Genomic DNA, 17,081 nt, shown 5'->3' with positions numbered 1-17,081 from the left:
AACTCGAAATCATTAAGAGTTACAGATTAAGCAGCCAATATTACAGTTACTGAAAGAAATCAAAAGATGACATTGAATCTCTGACTCAGCTTTCACATTCCATTCCAGCAGTTGTTAAACGCCTCTCTACATTACAAATATTGGCATCAGGATCATTTCAAACAGTCATAGCATCAGCAGTGGGAATATCGCAGTCTGCACTCAGCCGTATCATAACACACGTACTTAATGCTTTGCTACAGCACACTAGTCAATGCATACATTTCCCCACCACTAATGCTGAAATAACACCCATCAAGCCAACTTTCCAAACGTCATAGGAACTATTGACTATTTGCACCCACATACCAACTGTCCCCCCGTCACTCCAGCTGTCGTGGCAGATATTCAGACTCGGGCCAGAAATTAAGTCCAAACATCTTGCCTACAACGTAACAAAAATACACCATTATAAGTGCTGAAGTCAAAAACTTCTCCCAAAAAGAAGGCGCAAAAGTCCGGCAGAGTTCCGTGCATAAATTCCTTTAATGACTACATAGCGCAAAGCCTGAGTGGATCCCACGATCGCACTCCCGAACAAAGGTAGAACTCTCTTACTTATACCCCTCCAAAATGCGGACACAACACTACCCCAAACAAACTTTTCACCTTAAGTTTATGGAAAGTTCAGGGGTGTACAGTATAGAGTGATCACAGGTCATACATTGTGCATGGGTTAAATATCGTTCGCCCCCCTGCACTCTCCTACTGGTTGTTATGAGTAGAGCTCGCCCTGTGTACGCGTTATCTTGCAGCTTCAAGGCCGACTTGGTTTCTTCAAAAGGCCTAGGCTAAGGCAGCATGAGACACAGTGCAACAAAATGAGACACAGGGCAGCAAACAGAGACATAGGGATACAGAGCGCACGTAGGGGGAATTCTGGTAGAATAGCTTCAGTATGTTAAAAGTATTAGTTAAACTTGTTATTTAAAATGTTATAAGAGTATTATGGTTAGGAATAACTTCAGTGTATTACTTGATTATGATTAAGGTTATATGAATACATGCTTTACAGTTTCAAACTCGTTCTCTCATCATGATGTCTACAACCTATAGGATAATTTTATACAACACCTCAACACATTTACAGAAACAGGAAACACACATATTCCATTAACTTACAAGTTGTATGTGACGCAAACATGGTGATCACAAACATTGTGGCCAAATTCCCTGGGTCTGACCATGACAGCTTCATATTCCGCAACAGTGCCATCTACCAATGATTGAGCCACCGGGCTTTTGGAGAGGCGTGGCTACTTGGTAAGCATGGTTTATTTTATTTGTTTGTATGGGGACGTTTCACAGTAAACATTTATCTAGTCATCTATCTGCCTGCATTGCTACATTAACAAACATCCCATGAATTAATAGCACACATTCATTTCACTTCACTATATTTTCATTCTGTTCTATATTATGTTGCAGGTGATGGTGGGTATGCCCAACAACCATGGCTAATGACCCCATTAAACAACCCAACAACAGCAGCTCACCAAAATTACAACCGGACACACATTCAGACGAGGGGGGGGGGGGTGATTGAGCACAAATTTGGCGGGTTGAAAAGGGGGGTAGAGGGCCCTGGTCGTGGTGCAACTGGCCGGGGCACATGCACCGTATGCCGGCGACCCGGGTTCCATTCCCGCCCCGTGGTCCATTCCGGATCCCACCCCGATCTGTGAGTTCCAGTTTCCCTCTGAGTGAGTCGACTCTCTTGAAATACACACACACTCATGCGCACACTCACGCACGCAAACTCACACACACTGCCAAGCTGAGAGCATGCTGTGAAAGGGTCAGGGCAGGGGCTCCTGGTAGAGTTGCCCCAGGGTTACTTTAATAAGCCCTGTTCCCCTCGGGGAGTTAGAGTGACTCAGCAGGTAGGGTATGGTGTGGGGTAAAGAACAGGCATCAGCAGGTAGGGTATGGTGTGGGGTAAAGAACAGGTCTCATCTGTTATGAGGAATGGTCGCTCATAGGATCTGGTGTGGGGTAAACAGTGAAGGGTATTATATATGTTAACAATGATTCAGCATGTAGTGAATTATGCTAAACAGTGACTCAGCATGTAGGGTATACTATATGATAAACCGTAAGTCAGCATGTAGGGTGTGATATATGTTAAACAGTGACTCAGCATGTAGGGTATAGTGTGAGGCAGGCAGCCCTGAGGAGGAATGGCGTCTGGCCTGATGGTGTGTGAGAGTGTGTGAGATACCCTGCACGGCACTGCCGGCGGCGAGGACAGTAAATCCTCGTGTGACACTGAGGACGTCCTCAGCAGCAGATTAGGATCTCCAGCGTGAGACACATGACTGATTCTCCGCCCCTGCCCTCCCGCCCGGCGTGCAATCTCCTATTTCTCGCCTATCACCATGGTGACATTTCACAAGTTGAGCCATTACACCCCATATGTGTCTGCCAGCTCCCTCCTGATTGGATGGGGGAACTATTACATCACTCTGAAGTGAAGGGCAAAGTGTCAGTGCCCATGAGAGCCAAGACAATGGCTCCCACTGTGCTGATGTGTTTAAATGTGTGTGTGCGTCTTTGTGTCTCTTTGTGTGTGTGTGTTTAAACTTCAACACCTCATCCCTCTCACATACTGAAAGAATCAGTGTTTTAAACACACACACTGACAGAACCAGATTGTTTTAAACACACACACTGACAGAACCAGAGTGTTTTTAGCATACACACTGACAGAATGAGATTGTTTTCAGCACACACACTGACTGCAAGACAGCACCACTGTAACACAGCAGCTCCTCTGAAACAGAGTGTTTGTCAGCTGATCAGCAGTACCGGCCCTGCAGAACACAGAGTACCAGCCCTGCGGAACACAGAGTACCAGCCCTGTGGAACACAAAATACAGTACCAGCCCTGCGGAACACAGAACACAGAGTACCGGCCCTGCAGAACACAGAGTACCAGCCCTGCGGAACACAGAGTACCAGCCCTGTGGAACACAAAATACAGTACCAGCCCTGCGGAACACAGAACACAGAGTACCGGCCCTGCAGAACACAGAGTACCAGCCCTGCGGAACACAGAGTACCAGCCCTGCGGAACACAGAAAACAGAGTACCAGCCCTGCGGAACACAGAGTACCAGCCCTGCAGAACACAGAGTGTTTGTCTCTCAGCTGATCAGCAGTAGCAGCCCTGTGGAACACAGAGGAGTTCTGCTGACTCTCATCCAGCCGGACCGTAGCCCTCTCGGCTCTAATGGAGGTTAATTATGGGCTGTTGTTGTTATGGCATCCAGAGGGGTAGTGCTGGGAACGAGACCAACTAATGAAGAGGGTTTTTGTACCGCAGCCTCAGCACAGACCACCTGCCACCGATCACCAACTTACCCAGGCCTGCCTCAGCACAGACCACCTGCCAACACTCACCAACTTACCCAGGCCTGCCTCAGCACAGACCGCCTACCACCGCTCACCAGGCTTGCACACACTGTGTGTGTGTGTGTTGATATGGTATTGATGTAGTATTGACCTAAGCTTCTGTGAATATGTGCTCTTGGGTCTAGTAGGTGATATGCTTATGCTTATGCTTTTGCCCATTTAGCCGAGTGCATGCTGGATTTCTGGGCGTCAAGTAATATTGATATATTCAAAAAACACTGTACAGAAAGGCCTTCAGAATACGAAAGGACACATTCACAATGTCTATGTTAACTGGGGATAAACCATTAGCACGTTATCACGAGCAGTTAATTTACCTTATTTGCTGCAGATGTGACTCTGATTCAATAAACAGGTCTGTGCGAACATATGGAGTTGACGTGCCCATAACAAAATCTAACCATATTTCGAAGATTAATTGAAGACGGAACCAAGTGCTGCTCAGATCCAAGTAAGTAACTTGGGAGAGTGACTAGCCTGTTAAGCAGCTCATGTTGGGGAGGTGGAGAGATAGCCCAGGGCTCCAGACTAACTTTTTGCACTGGTGCGCCTAACTTTTTTTCTTAGGTGCACCAGCACAAAAGTTAGGTGCACCCAAAGTTTCAACCACATTGCATTTAACACCACAGCAGGTTCACTGTCCTATATAGGTTGTCCTATGACTTATGATTTACAATTCTACAAGAAAAGTAACTTAATGAAGTGTTGGTGCTTTAAGTGCTTCACTGAGCTGAAATTTAAACTTAAAACGTCTCAAGATGAATTAAATAAAAATAACGGTGAGTAAATTAACAGTGCACGTCTTTTAAGGGCTTCAAACTGCACATCTCATGGCTCAATGTCTTATATACTATCCTTCATGATCTTTAGGCCTTGGCTAAACCAGCTCGCCATGCATCTTCCATAGAAATGTATTTGAGCACAATTTAAAGAGATGTTCCAAGTAGCCTGGGGGATTTTTATGTGATTTTGCAATGATGATTGCAATAATCATTTGACAGTCCCACAATGCAATTTACTTTTTAATTTTAGTATTTTTAAATTTTCAATAAGAACATCACTATGGTTAATGCGGCAACGAAATGGTAGGCCTATTATTATAGGCTATTGCAATGACTTGCCATGCTCGATCTAAATGTGTCCATTCAATTCACCGTACACAATGACCACAGTTATACATGCAGGGAATATTCGGGCTTTAAATGTAGCAGCGATATTCGGTTTGCTCCAAATACCGGATTAAATTGATTGATGCCATCAGAATGAGTTTACACAACTCGCGCGCAAAACAAATATTGCTGTTGCAAACCGGGTTACTCCCTGCATGTAACTGCGGTCAATGACGCACTCCTTTTCGGCGATATCTGTATCTCTGTCGTTCGCGAAGGCCCTGCCCTGTATGCATTGTTCGCAAATTTAAGACGTCTTTTCATCTGCAATGACTCCTATAAATTTGCCGCAAGTGGCATTTCTGTACATCGGGTTACGTTCAAACTATTTTTCTGGTGAATAATTATTTCGGACTGAACTTGGTGAAGGGAAGTTTCACTAGGCTAGGCAACGATAAACTTGATCATCATCTCGGGCTCGTCTGATCGGTTTGCTGCTGCCAGCCGCCGAAAGGCAGTGGGGAGAGGGGACATTTATTTCGGCCTATGTGACCACACTGTAATGCAACTACATCCACTCTGTTTATCTTACGGGTCTCTGACCTCTCTCTCTCTCTGCAGCACACGCATTTTCAAATTTACACACAGGCACTGGGCCACGGCCAATCAGAGGGGAGGTCCCGCCCTTCACTATCTGTGATTTGATTAAACCACGAAATTGGCCAAATATGTGACTGTTATTGAACCAAAGGCAGAGTTTCAATGCGGACACTTTTTCCTCTCTCGAATAGCTGGTCGCACCGGTGCGACCTCAGCTTTTTTTAGTAGCACTTTTGAAAAATTAGGTAGCATATGTGACCAAATTGGTCGCACTCTGGAGCCCTTTAGCCTTGCTTCGGTAGGCTGATACGTATTATTTTGAATGGCTGCTTTTAGAAGGTTCAAATAAACATACAAGTGTATTGAAAAGAAACCACTAGATCTATCCAAGTTTAAACCCATACCACGCACAACATATCGGCATGGCAGGCAGATGCTATCAAGAGCAACATTGCAAGGTAGGTTAAGTGTAATTGTTTGCGTAGGCTTATGTTGTCCATTGTCATTTAAACAGTGGAAACCAGGTTTAGTTATGTTTTTGTGTGTAGTTATTAACACAAATAAAGGGGACATTTTTGTACATACTCAGATTTCTTTAAAAGTATTTCTGAAAAGTAGCAGCCTATCATATAGGCTCAATGCAAAGTTATGTGTGGTAAACGTTTCACACGGTCAGGGTATCGGATGTCACTTCTACAAGCAGCCTAGGCATTTATTTTAACCTTTTTGAGCTCTTTAGTTGTTTAATTAGGCTACTTGCAAAGGAAGCATAACTGGCGTATTGCCATACAGAATGACACTAGAAAATTGACCGAGGTTGACCAAGGTCCTCCGAAGTCCTCATTGTGACATAGTAAAGGGGGGCGGGGCTTAGGATCGGTCAATTGACAGCCCGCGAGGTCATTTGTACTGGCCCTTTAAAAAAAATAATCTCTAGCAAGCGCATGAGCTGTTGCATCCACTCTTGCATCTCTCACTCGCTCTGTAGGCTGTCACTTTAGTCGAGACCAACGAAAATAAATATATTTTCAGATGCCTTCTGTGTAATTCAGAGAAAAAGTTCCTGTCGACGTCAACGACATCCAACACAAACATACGAACACTGAATTTCATTGAACTACCGTTTTGCATCAATAAATGAAATGAAGCTTAAAGGCACACCAGGCAACGTTTTCACGTTATTTACTCATCTTCGTAAGTCGGTATATGGTTAAATGACTCATTACACGCCCGCCCCTACTGCCTGTAGGAAGAATATCCCGCTGGCAAGTTCAGTGTATCGTACCCGCCGACCGAAGCAGGATCAGTTTACATCCTGCATCCACAGCACAGAGGCAGGCTAACAAAACGCTAGTGATTGTTGCAAACGTGTGTATAATGGCAGAGCCGGTGAAGAAGCAGCGAAAACCCTTGACAGAAGATGCAAAGAAAAGGAAAAGAGCTTCAGACCGAGCGAGGGGGAGTTTCGTAGAGAAAAAGAATCAGGCTTAAGAATGGAATAATTGATGAAGTTCGAACAGATAGATGACTCATGCCAATCATATTTTAGCCTTTATCTTTATCTGACAGCGGTGTTGATCACTAAAATTGCATTGACTTGGCATGCAGTTTGATTAACTGAAAGTAGCTACTAATGTAGCTTATTAAGCTACTTTTGACAGTTTGTAACTTAGCTTGCTACATTTGTAAGGGTGGTAGCTTCTGTGTTGTGAAGCTGAATTTATTGTAGAGTAGCTGGTAGCTTAGCTCACTACACATATCAAGTAGCTTGCCCATCACTGCCTATCACTGATAACGAAGGTAAATTGCATTAGGCCTATAGCATAGTTGTAAATGTGGCGACGGCAAAACGTTTTGTTTGCACTTGTGGTTAAAGTGAATCGTAAACTATATAATAACCAAAGAAAGTAAAGGACCTCCATTCACCAAATAAAGGCTGTGGTTGTGTTTCTACAATATGTTGGCACAAAATAACGTAATTTCAAGCAGTGACATTTGGTTTAATGCATGGGGTAACGTGACGTGCGTCAGACAAAAGATAGGCCTGTCCCTTTCAAAACACATTAAAATTGTGTGATTAGCAACCAGAAAAAAAGAAAAAAAAAATCCCGGGGTAAATACCCCCGGACCCCCATGGTATTTGTATTGTTAGTATTTGTATTTGCATGGTATATGTGGACACGGACGGCACAAGCCCCTCTGCGGTCCTGGCCGACCCGTGGAGTACAAGGCCACAATCATCATGAATAGTCTACCTCGGAATTTCAAACAGGATGGTACGGCGCCCTGGATAAAAAGGTACCTAGGTCCAGTGTCGGGGTCCGCACTGGTGCCGGTCGAGCCAGGACCCCAACCTTCGTCGCCCCCCCAGGACTGGGGCAGGGGACGACCAGTACCCCGCGGGGGAGTGCTAGGGGGTCGGCGGCTGCCACCCCCACCAAACCGATCACCTCGATGCGAGTCGGAGGGCTAGGTCAGCAGCCCGAGGCGGTGGTGGTGAAACTGCCTTTCCGTAGCCAGATTTGCAATCTGTGCTTTGTGGGGCTGAGGTCGTTGAGAGTGGCGCGGTGGCATGCCAAACGCAGACACCCCGGAAGGGGGTATGTGGCCCACTGGTTTAGGTGCAAAGGCAGTTGGGACACTGTTAGGGGGTGCGAATCCCATCTAGATGGTTGCAGGGAGGTCAGCGGTGACCTCCCGATGGGTTCGTCTCCCTCATCAAACAGGGCAGCCACTGGCCAGCTTTTCTTGACTCCAGCCAGGCGGCGGATCCAACCGAGCGCAAGGCTGATCCAGAGACCAAGTCCAACCTGGTCATTGAACGAGCTTCAAGTACTGCAGGCGGCTCTTGCGAGATCACCGGGGAGGCTCCCCAGGAAGACGAAGCAGCATGTAGCGGCAATGAGGAGCGCCCTCATGCGACGGAGGACTATAAGTGACAGTAGCATTAGTAGGGTGCCTGATCCAGCTGTCCTTCAGGATCTGGGCGTTCCTACTACCAGGGCCCCGTCAGTTCAGGGACTTGATAGGCGCCTTAGGTGGAAGGCGAGAGAACTGGCGGACAGACTGGGGGGTCAGGGGTGCCCTCTTAATAGAGCCCTCAAATTGGGTAGTATCAAAGCGCCCAATGCAAAACAGGTGATAGAGGAAGTCACCAACCAGGTAATAAGGGAAATGGCTCCATCGGACACAGCTTCAAGGCAGGAAAACTCTGGCGGTACGCGTGTAACGCCAAGCCCCCTCCTAAAGAGATCCAAGTGCGCGGAGATGCAGGACTATGTGCGTAAAGTCAGACGACTTGCGCAGGTGGACCCCTCTAAGCTCACTGATATTTTGCTGGAGGAAGGGATCTCTTGCCCGGTCCCTCTTGATGAACTCAAACCTGTGTTTGAGTAGAGGTGGACTATGCTTGAGGAGCCAAGAATAAGTGTTTCGAGGAGCTATTTGGTCCGGAGGAGGTGATGGATCCACAAATCTGCGCCAGGGCCCGATAGGCTGACGAAGTCCGACCTCCTTGAATGGGATCCCACCTGTGAAAAGCTTTGCCTACTGTTCAACGGCTGGTTGACTGTTGGGTACGTCCCCAACGCTGTTAAACTCACTAGAACAGTACTACTGCCCAAGTCCTCCAATCCTGACGCAGTATCAGACCCGGGGAACTGGAGACCAATCACGATTGGCTCCATATTGCTCCGCCTCTACTCCAAGCTGCTGCACGGACGGCTTAAAGAGGCGTGTCTGATCAACACGAGACAGAGGGGCTTCATAAGTGCTCCCGGGTGCTCAGAGAACCTTCACATTCTCCAGAGCCTGGTTAAGAGTTTCAACCGAGAGAGGAAGACACTAGCAGTAGTGTTTATCAATATAGCGAAGGCTTTTGATACCATAGCACATGAACATCTCTTTGAGGTGTTGCATCAACGGGGGCTGGATGTGCATATGGTGGAGGCCCTGCGGCAGTCCTACGCAGATACGAGCACTCGTATTTCGCTACGGGGGGAACTCTCTGAGCCCATTGCCACGACACGGGGCGTTCGCCAGGGCGACCCGTTGTCACCTCTGCTGTTCAATCTGGCAATTGACCCCCTGATCTGTGCCCTGGAGAAGGCCGGGCGTGGGGTGGAAATCGCTGACGTGAGTCTGACTTCGCTTGCATTTGCTGATGACCTAGTCATTGTCAGTGACTCGTGGGACAACATGGCCCAAAACCTACAGATCCTTCAATTGTTTTGTGAGTTGACTGGTTAATTCCATATTAGCCACCAACAAACCGGCTAATGATGTTGTTATGCATGTACACAATATAAACATTTGAACACATATTGCTGCTGTTGTAGTTCACTGTATCTACAGCTGTTAATGTGATATTTCAAGCCGCATTTCTTCAGCCCCTCAGCTGTGATACTTGTCATGAACTGGCTCCCATTACAAACTAATTGAATAGCCCTGGCATAGGGTCTAGTAGGTTAGTCCGATAAAGAAAGTCACTACTTGCCTGAACTACCACTTTCTCCAAAACCTTTGACAAGAAAGGGAAAAGGGAGACAGGAGTGAAGCATTGCCGGTAGAGCAGCGGGTGCGATAGACTGTAGAAGAGTGGACGGACAGGATCCAATGGGCATGTTGTTGGACGACTTCGCTGAAGAAGTTGAGAGATTGTTTCCTCATCAAGGAGACAAAGATTCCAACGATGCCATCATGCCAACACAAGGCAAGGCTACGACGGAGTATTAGGGCCACACATGAAGAAAAAAATATTTTTGCCATGACGAGACTAATCTCAACATGTCCACTTTAAAGTCACCATGTCGACATTAAACTCGACATTTCGAGAATAAAGTTGAAATGTAATGTATCGACATTAAACTCAACAGTTTGAGAATGAAGTTAGTGGAGAGAGAACGACCGCTCGGGACGATTGAAAGGGAGGACGAATAACATTCCAGTTATCTTTGAGTGCAACAATGATTAGACATAGGCCTATATCATGTGGACAAAACAGGGCAGAAAAGGGTAGAACATAGGGCCTACTAACCTCCGTTGCTCAGCCAATACTTTCCTGTTAGGTCCTTATCACGGAGCTACAGGTGATAAATGCGATGGTCAAAAGTAAACGTCATTAGCGGTTTATCTATTTATTGTAGGCCTATTGAGTGTTTTTCATCTACAGTGGGCAGTCTTCGACTTGGCCAGCTTCATTCGCGGTCCGCACGTGGGATCACGCGACTTTAATTTGTATTTTCCCAGTGAGACGCTGCAACAACCCAAACAACCGGTAGATGGCTCAAGTGAGCAGGGTGTCTCGTAAAAAGAAATGGAGCTTGGAAAACCCTACACAGACTTCACTACAGACTTTAGCAGACTGGTTTAGAAATAATTTAATAGCCAGAAATATGCCTGCCCTGCCCTAATAAAGAAATATTTGGTTAACTGCGAGTGAATCCCGTTTGCAGCTGTAGAAGAAACGAAGGATAAATTAAACATTCTGGTTTTCACCGAGTGCAACGATGATAGACAGACATCATTTGGACAAAATATAGAGCATATTAACCTCCGTTGCTCAGCCAAATGCCTTCCTGTTACGTCCTGTTATCACGGAGTTACAGGCGATAAACAATTTTTGATGGTCATAAGTTTACTTCATTAGTGGTTTATTTTTTTGATTATTAAATAGTGTTTTTCATTTAAAGTTTTGACTTCGTGCTTATTCAGTAGAGCATTTAGTGTTCTTCCCAATCCCAGACGTTCACATTGCATGTTTGTTTGTAATGGATGCAACCGCGAGATAGGCTACGCGTTTGACCAGTTGTTAACAGACATGAACCAAGACATATAGCCCAGCAGCAATCTAGGGACTGTTCGTTATTTATTGAAGAGGCCACCGGAGGAATTATGAGTGCTTCAGTCAAAAGTTGCATGACCCTCCCTTGCCTGCTAGAAATTGTTCAATGAAACTCTGACAGAATTGTTAAAAAAGACATGACCCTCCCCTGCCAATTGTTGCTGTCTTCCGCCCGCGCTGCTTTGTATGGGGCGCCAAATGTAACATGCCTTATTTCGTGGACAGAATGACTTTCGTGTGACGAAATACATATATTCATTACGAAACCATGTTACATCGTAACGCCTTTTGTCCACGGAATGCACAAATTGGTTTGCATTGTGTCCACGAAACACTGAAGAGAGCACATCATACACGCATTATTCTGTGCATCCTATTTCAATTTCGTCCACAGAAGTATTGTGTTGTGTTACAGAAGGCATTCCGTCCACGCAATAGTAACTTAACAACTTACGAAATGCATTCAGTGACATATGCTTTCAGTCTGTGGACGAAATGCATAATAGAATCACGTACAATACATTTCGTGAGTCAGCAGTTTACGAAATTAATTATGTGTCACGATAATTTCATTACGTGGACGAAATGCATAACAGAATCACGAAATCAGTTTTGTGACCTGATGCAATACATTTCGTGAGTCAGCAGTTTACGGAATTAATTATGTGTCACGGTCATTTCATTACGTGGACGAAATGCATAACAGAATCACGAAATCAGTTTTGTGACCTGCTGCAATACATTTCGTGAGTCAGCAGTTTACAGAATGAATTAGTCAGTGGGTAGCCTAGGCTACCATTTAGAAGTGGCCACTTCAATCGCGCCTCCCGTTAGTCAGAGCTCCGTGAAACAAAGGAAAGACCTTTATTTGGACGGGCAAGTAGGCATTAGGCCTATTATGCGCGCACTCCAGCGAGACGATATAAACTAGGCCTACTGTTAGGCCTACAATAAGTCGCGATTTATTAGGCTATCCAATCGCTATACTGTTTTCATGAACATTACTGGAATCCACTTCTTGATTGTTTTAAATATCGTTGCTTAGCCTACCCACGAGTTTGTCAGTTTCACTTTGTAAAGGTTGCCAAAATCACCTTTTTACATGGTTGTTTGTATGAAAATGTATTAGTATTTTCTCTCTGTTTAATATGCCATGTATGTAAATTTGATGTCAGCTGACCGTTGAACGTGCGTTTTGGGTAGGAGTGACTTTCATTGCACCTTGTTTAACTCATTGAGTGCCAAAAACGTAATATTACGTTTTTCCTTCCCATGCGTTGAGTGCCAAAAACGTAATATTACGTTTTTAGCTTTTTTTTTTAATTACGAAACTAGACACTAATACAGCTTATATGTGATTTTGGGAACTCTGTGATGAATAGAAATGAACTATATGACGATCGTGAAACTCATGAAAACGAACAATCTGGACATTTTATCTGGACATTTTATAATAACTCGGTTGCCGCTTTGGGTCGAATCAGTGACGCATGCACGTCAGGTCAAAACCAGGCCATTTTCGTGGGTCTATCACAAGGTGGCAGTCTCGCCAGGTCTCACTGATCACTTCCCGGAATGTTTACACGAGTAAGTAACAGGCAACACTTCATATTTCATGAAAGACGTTTATCTCCATTTCTAGAAAAAAAACAGCGATTTTAATGAAAACTAGGCACTGTTTAGCTTGGGATTTCTCGGGAACGGAGGCGTGTAGAAATACACGGTTTGCACGCACTGAGAGCTGAAAGTCTCACCTTTTAATCGAGCTATTGTACGTCAATCATCAGCAATGGTCTAGATTGCTGTCACTCTAGGACAAAGCTCCCGAAAACAGCTTGGCATTCAATGAGTTAAATGGAGGCGCGGGGAGAGCGCTCGCCCCCGAGAGTTACCTGTGCGAAGCCGCTGGTGTATGGAGTAGCGTGCGTTAGAGGCCTTGCATGCTGAACCATGACTCTTTCTCGCTATCTGCGATCACTGTGGATTATCATTTTTTCCCAAAATCATTGGATTACAGCAAGCAAAGGAGCATTTTTCCTAACATGCGTGTTTTGGTGAGATTGCGTTTCGCAACCGTATTAGGGAACGACTTCTCAACAGACTGTAAGCGCAACGACTCTTTCTTATTCCGGGATCACGTTTTTGTTTTGGACTGATTGAATCATCTGTTTGATGTCGGGACTATTGGGCACTAAACTTTGGGGGGTATTTGTTCGTGCATTGTGAAACTTTGTTGTTGTGTGTCGGGCCTTCAGTTGCGCGCCGAGTGGCCGCGAGTTTGTTCATTACAATACAAAGTGAATCAATCTCATATGTTTGGGTTTCTTTCTGTAAGATAGTTTTTTCTTTAATATACACTCTTATTAAGAGGAAGGCAAGGCCTTTTGCCAGTTTAAGTTAAAGGGGAACTTGGCAACTATTTCAACTTAATAAACCCGTTTAGAAATCATTTGGATGGTTAATTGACCCGTTCCGGTGAAAATTGTGACTTTCCCGACTCCCTCTAGCGTCCCCAGGCGGAAAACCAACCTTGCAACTTTTGGACTAGCGTCCCGAAAGGTTTGAAACAGGAAGTATCGTGTGAAGCGAGAACCAGCGAGAAACACAAACTGCTTTACGGCAACTCCTCATAAACGCACACGCCCCCCTCAGTACCGGTTAGCCACGCCGGCTATAAGAGCAAGCGAAAATTGATTATTTTTTTGATGGTCATCATGGCAGAGGCAGCGAAAAGACAGAAGAGACGGTTATCGGCGGAGGAGGCGAGGGAGAGGAAGAAAGCGGCTGACCGAGCGAGGGACCGCACAAGAGTAAACATCGGTCGTGCGTTCACGGAATGGCGTGAGCTAAGGGAAAGCGAAGGATGCAAAACAGATGCTGACCTGTCCAAGAATTCTGGGACAACATCAGGGCAGAAGTCTTGGAGCGGATGCGCCAAAAGGACCATATTGTTGTCCTAGGTGAGGCATACTTTTGTGTCTTCGTAATCAATTATATAGAAATCAATGTTTAGCCAAGACTTATATTCACTCAGACTTTTGATTCTAACACCTTTTATTTCAATATCTGTTGGCTGTAGGGGATGGCCGAATGGACTCTCCTGGTAAGTTCTGAGTGCATATGTTTATTCTGTGTGGTTAAGAACTTGTGCTATGTTTATTCTGTGTGGTTAAGGACTTGTGCTTAACCACTGTGCTTATGTTTCAGGACACTGTGCTCAATATTGCACATATACAACAATCGAACAAGACTCGCGAGACATACTCCACATTGTTTCTGTGGACAAAAGGGAGACCAGTCGCAACTCGGTAATAATGGAGAAAGAATGCTTCATTCGCACCATGGATGCTCTGCTCCCGAATGTCAAAATAAAAGAAGTGGTTACTGATGCTCACCCACAGATCACTGCATTGCTGAGTAAGTAGAACTTACGTGCTGTTACTTGAAGTCATGACTTTCATATTGTAATTGTGTCATAAAGTCTTGTTTTTTACAGATCCTGAACGTTGACGATATAAAGCATGGGGTTTACAGCATTCGCTTGACATTTGGCATGCTGCTAAAAGTCTTAGCAAAAGGCTTCGAAAGTTATGTTTCCATCCACACCATCATACTGCCAGGGTACTCTCAACAATGCCATATGGACAAACATTTTACCTGTCACATCATGGCAACAGAAGAGGTTCTTTATAGGTGTGTATTGACACTGCTATTGATGTGCATCGTAATCAGGCTGGAGCAGTGAAGGGGCAGAATCCAATTCAGGTCTGGGCCCGAGACATTGTCAACCACTTTTGGTACTGCAGCAAACAGGCTTCCACAGAGGAGGAATTCAAGGTATGTTTGAGAGTAGAGTATGTGTAGTGTAAAAACAGTTTGTGACCAATTGGGTTTTTAGTTGTATATATTGTACAGGTGACAATTTTTTTTTTTTTTTATCTTTCAGTCGATGTGGGTTGGTGTGATGCATCATGTCCGCAACGAACATTTTTGGGCAACCGGTTGCTGTCAGCATGAGCCGCTGGAGTAAGGCAGCCAAGACAAGCCTTGGATGGAGCAAGGTGACCATATAGGAAAATAAAACTGCACAAATGAATTCCCTACATGTCGTACACTCCATTTGTGTACAAGACCTGGACCCTGTTGGCTGCGATTGATTACAATATGCACAATCGACGCGTGCCAGCACTAAACAAGGATGGCCACAAAATGTAAGCTCTTAGTATAAGAAAGTGTTTGTTTATATAATTTTTGTTTAAACTTTTGTAAATGAGCATATTACTAACTGCCCTTACTCTCCAGGTACAACAAATCGTACAATAAAAAATCAAAAAACTGGGCTGTGTATACAATCAAGGAGAAGAAGGAATACAAATACATCCCTGACCTCCAGAAGGCCATTCTTGGTAGGAGGCTGAAGAGTGGGACTAGCCTTCCCCGCAAGACCACGCTAAGGCCAGAAGATCCCAGGCGACTTGGTTTGCTTTCCTCTGCAGAGCCATCACCGCCCACGTCGGAGCTCATCCAAAGACATGTCACGAGGGGAGTCTACGACCTCAAACCCCTAGAGAACTGACACTATTCCCTCTTACAACTGTCAATGTGTAAATAGTTGAAATTATGGCAAAGTTTTCTTGAACATTATATATTTTATTGTACAAATAAACACACATTCAAAAAAACAATTGTGTTTTAAATTATACAAAAACAAATAAAAAAGGTTGATGTAACTATTTACAATAAAAAATGTGAAATTCAAACATGATGGGTCACTCTAAAGCCTGTGTACTGACCCCTTGGGTCAGGAAAGGAGTCTCTAATCTTCCACACGCAACAACTTGGGATGACCACCCTGTTCCCTATTCCAAGGCGGCCATACTGCCACAGCACAAACTGGCGGTAGGCTGAATGTCTATACTGTCGCTGCTCCTCCCCTGGCTCCTGGTGATCATTTATGGCAAAAATGTCATTCCAAGCTCTACGGGCCAGGCGCAACACCCCCTCGTCTAAGACATAGTCCATGTATGCCAACTCACTGATGCAGTGCTCGGGGGGTTGGCAACAGCAGACCTTCTCTATGTCCGTTGCCATATCCCGGCAATGGTCACACACGCACCAGTGAAGTCCTCCTTGGTCAGGGTCTGGTTGCTGGGCTACCTCCGTCAATGATAACAGGTCAAACATCAACCCTGGTAGTCTAGAGAGTACTTTCTCAAGGAGTACGTCCTTCTGGCCAGGCTCCAGAGAATGAATTCTCTCCTACAACACATTACTTGTTTTATTAGATGCACATATTCAGGCAAAAGCTAACAGTAAGATTTGTGTGTGATCATAAACAAACCTTTGTCTCAGCAGTCCTTTTCTCCCGCAGTTCCTTCAGCCTGCTCTGGACATCAGGTTCGAGGTCCTTCTGTCTTGTGCCCCTCCTCGGTGCCCTTGGCCTTGTAGGTTTAGCTCTCGCACTTCCTATCGCCTGAGGGGTGAATTCGGACGAGGCCGAAGTCGAATCCTGTAATGTTGTCATTTGATGAAACATTGTCAGCATCTCATGTAGTCTGTCAGGAGCTAATTTATTACACTAACTTTTAATGACCCAGTTAAGAAAAATGAATGGTCGTGCATTGTTTATACTTAGGTCAACTAACTCCTTTCTGATCTACACTTGTTCAATAATAAAATGTTAAACACAGTCATTGTAATTGCCAAGTTTAGCTAACGTTGCATTCTCGACGGGAGAAAATACGACGATAACGTTAGCTAAACTTGGCAATCACAGTTCCATTGGGGGCTATAAAAATAAGCAGTAACGTTTGCTAGCTTCATCCGTACAAGTTACAGCTTATGGTTGATAACACAATACAAAATGTACATGTCAATGTTCTATGATACTGTGTAATATATTACTCACCTCGGTAGACATTGCTCCACACGAAAAAGTTGACTGGCAACAATTGCTCATCAGCAGCGATAGAAAGGGGGAAGGGGGAGGAGGGTGCCACAAGTGAGTTTTTTTACGACGGTGTTGTGGAATATGCGTCCCAGAGCTGTAGGGGGAGCTCGTTGAGAAAACGTGCAACG

At 44.9% G+C, this 17,081-nt stretch overlaps 1 long non-coding RNA gene across 1 annotated transcript; it reads left to right on the top strand.

The window, feature by feature from the left end:
• Positions 1-13,889: 13,889 nt before the first annotated feature.
• Positions 13,890-14,264, top strand: LOC143133000 (uncharacterized). The gene is made up of 3 exons (XR_012988398.1): positions 13,890-13,963; positions 14,083-14,106; positions 14,211-14,264. It is a non-coding gene; the product is annotated as an uncharacterized LOC143133000 (long non-coding RNA).
• Positions 14,265-17,081: the final 2,817 nt, after the last annotated feature.

This window comes from Alosa pseudoharengus, unplaced genomic scaffold, assembly GCF_046254945.1.
Source record: "Alosa pseudoharengus isolate Yale_2024_CS ecotype anadromous, Long Island Sound unplaced genomic scaffold, YU_APseudo_1.1 YU_APseudo_1.1_scf_19, whole genome shotgun sequence".
NCBI lineage: Eukaryota > Metazoa > Chordata > Actinopteri > Clupeiformes > Clupeidae > Alosa > Alosa pseudoharengus.
This window is presented reverse-complemented; position numbering and strand designations above follow the sequence as displayed.